This window comes from Fragaria vesca, linkage group LG1, assembly GCF_000184155.1.
Source record: "Fragaria vesca subsp. vesca linkage group LG1, FraVesHawaii_1.0, whole genome shotgun sequence".
In the NCBI taxonomy this organism is placed as follows: Eukaryota; Viridiplantae; Streptophyta; class Magnoliopsida; order Rosales; family Rosaceae; genus Fragaria; species Fragaria vesca.
The window spans coordinates 21162133-21165795 of record NC_020491.1 but is presented as its reverse complement, the minus strand read 5'-3'; the positions used below and the strand labels follow the sequence as shown (position 1 = coordinate 21165795).

General features: G+C 37.8%; 1 pseudogene; it reads left to right on the top strand.

The window, feature by feature from the left end:
• Positions 1–222: 222 nt before the first annotated feature.
• Positions 223–3663, top strand: part of LOC101301438 — a 16833-nt pseudogene continuing 13392 nt past the window's right edge.

Here is a 3663-nt window from a genome sequence, read left to right as displayed (position 1 = left end):
AGAGAGAGAGAGAGACTCCATGACTGATGCTGACCTGTTCCCAGCATTAGTCATTTAGTCTGCATATGCCATGTAAGCGACGTAACTTGATTCAGTAGTTTTGTTTCTCTTGTTTACTCATACTCGATCAATATATTTCAAGCTAATTACCTTTGTTTCTCTTCTTGCTCAGTCTCAAACTCTCAGCTGCAGACAGACAGATTCCTTAGAATCCCAGTAACCATGAAGGTCATGACGAATAAGATGATATTGGCTATAATTGCAGTGAGCCACGTATGGTGGTTGGCTAGTTGTGTTGGTGCAGACCCGCAGATCAATCTTTTGAACAAGGGTTGCAGCCAGTACAATGCAACAAGCTTGTCAGACTTCTATACCAATCTCAACGCCACTTTCTTGGACCTCAAAGCGCAACTACTGAACGGCAGCAAGCACTTTGCAACGGCACAACAGGCCAAGGGCTCCGACCCCGTCTACGCCATGACGCAGTGTAGGAACTACCTCTCCTCTGCAGACTGTCTATCTTGCTTTGCTGCCGCCGTCTCCCAAATCCGCAACTGCTCTGCCTCCAATGGCGCTCGCGTTGTCTACGACGGATGCTTTCTCCGGTACGTACCACATTACTCTGTGTTATTCTTCTAAATCTGTTAATCAGATTTCAGAGTACTTGTATGTTCATATATCGTATGTTAATTTGTTTTCTTCCTAGTGATGGTGTCCATTATTCTACTAGATATAAAATTCTCTTCCATCATAAGTGACGATCGTCACAAAAGTCAAAATTTTCATCCCCAAACTAAATATCGAATATGAATGTATATGTTTACTTATACTTTCCAACTACTCAATGATCGAAATATTCAGCTTTTTTGAATAATGATGCTACGCAATAAAATTTGCTTCAGTCAGCCATTCAAATTTGGAATTTGCAACCCACTCGCATAATCGGATGGAATTGGAAAATAAGAATTATAAGTCAAAGAAATCACGTCTGTCAATTTCTAAATCCAAGCTAGCTGGTGCCGGCCATCCACATTGTTAAATCAGCACACTATATATAAGCATTACATGTTGAGATGGCATATATCAAGTATAGTCTGCAGGTTTAATATGACATTATTTTGAGGTGGGGCTGTCAAATAATTTGAAAATGATGTGTAACAACTTATATATAATCAATTTGATGATCCCATCACTATATGTCAACTGAATATTATGCCTACTTCCAACAAGATGTCATACCAACAAAATTCTGGCAAAAAATACCTGTCGAGTAAATTCCCCTTAAGCAAGACCCCATCATAACAACATTCCGGCAAAAGATTGGCAATGGTGAAAGCTGAAACGGTTAACAATTCACAGCATTCCAAATAGGAATTTGGCCATTTGAGTTCGCCACTACAAATGTGCAGTAACAAATCACAACAGCAGGCAGAAGCTAATAAAAGAGACTAGTACATTATGACGAAGCAAACAAACACTATGTAGTAAAACTTTTAACAACCACTGACATCTGTTGTACGCTTGTAGGTATGAGAGCAGTGCATTTTTTGACCAGACTACCCTTCCTGGTAATGTAGGACTGTGGGAATCAAACTGGATCACCAGCTACAACCTTTACCGCAGCTGCAGAAGAACTGCTGATGGATCTACAAGTTGCTACGTCTAATATTAACGGTTTCTTCACAGCATCGAATGTGGTAGTTAGTGGTAGTGCAAACACAACCATCTATGGTGTGGCACAATGTGCCGAGACAACTAGCCAAATTGGTTGCCTAGATTGTTTAAAGGTGGCATACACCAATGTACAGAGCTGCCTTCCTGATACAGATGGTAGGGCAGTTGATGCTGGTTGTTTCTTGAGGTACTCTGCTACTTCTTTCTTCCCAGATAACCAGACTACTAATATCACGCCTTTCTTTAAAAAGGGTACGTAAATCTCTTCTTCTATATGCTACTCGGCTAATCATATCATCTAAGTACTTTATTGAATATTGGTGATTCATTTCTTTTCGGACATGGCTAGTTTCATTAGCTACACCCCTTTAATTTGATTAAGGATTAAGGAGGAGACATAAAAAGATGTTTAAAGAAATGCCTTAAAACACTTCTTCAAAGTTCAAATTTCTGCGTCCCCCTCGAGAAATCAAATTTCATAGTCCCTTGCTGCTTGAAAAGAATTGTAATTTTTGTTATATGTTCTGTTGCAGGAGGTAATTCAACAAAGAAGGCTATCATCATTGGAGTAGTAGTTGGAGGTGTAGGTCTTATATTCCTCGTTGCCGGATTTCTTGTCTATAATAGACTTTCAAGGAAGCCAAAGACAATTAGCAGAGGTATAGTCTTGCTCACAAGTTACAATCACAGAATTTAATGTTTCACATATGAGATCCTAAGTTTGCATCCTAAATTTGTTGTCTTACTAATGTACTTCTCTCCAGCCTCTGCCTTTTTAGAGGAGGATCCTATGTGTTACTGTTGGCATTTACATTTCTTAATCCTATCTGCTTGACATGCAGATAAGTTTTTGTAAATGTTAATAAAAAACCAAAAGACATAGGACATAGAATAACACATAACAATTTGAAGCTCAAGTTGTATTTACTGAACCTGTCTGTGTGTGTATTTTTTTTTTTTTTTTTGTAAGATATGGAAAAAATTCACATTGCCTTATTCTTTTCTAGGAGACATTTTGGGAGCAACCGAGTTGCAAGGTCCAGTGAATTATAAGTATAAGGATTTGAAGTCGGTAACAGAAAATTTTAGTGATGAAAATAAACTAGGAGAAGGAGGATTTGGGGATGTCTACAAGGTAAAAAAAAAAAAAAAATGGTGCACTATCAAATATTTTGTGAAAGATTTTAATTGTAGTCCTTGGTTCCACATACTTTCTCAGAGCATATATATTCTATGATTTTCTAAATGCATAATCTCACTATTCATCCTTGAACAGGCTACTCTAAACAATGGGAAAACAGTTGCAGTAAAGAAACTAGCAATACTTCAAACAGACAGGGCAATGACAAGTTTTGAAAATGAAGTCAAGCTTATAAGTAATGTGCATCACCGGAATCTAATTCGCCTTCTCGGATGTTGTAGCAAAGGACCAGAATTACTTCTGATTTGAATACATGGCAAACAACAGTCTCGACAAATACTTATTTGGTGATCCTCTACTCTTAGCCTCGGCTAGCTATACATTCATGCATACTATGTTATTAACAAATATAAACAAAATCTGCATTCAGTTTATTTGTTTATTTCATGATTCTTTCTTCTTCTTCTTCTTCCATTTCTTTTTCATGGAAAATAGGCCCGAAAAGAGGCTCTCTAAACTGGAAGCAACGGAATGATATAATCCTCGGTACAGCTAGGGGTCTAGCCTATCTACACGAAGAATTCCATGTATGTATCATACATAGAGATATAAAACCCAGCAACATTCTTTTGGATGATGATTTTCAGCCAAGAATTGCAGATTTTGGATTGGCAAGGCTTTTACCCGAGGACCAAAGTCATCTTAGTACCCGATTTGCAGGAACATTGTAAGCTAAAAGACTTATCTATATTTCTTCAATTCCTGTACTAGCCACTAATGAATACAACCATATTTCTTCTCAACACTGATGTTATCATTCTGATGTTGTATGACAGAGGATACACAGC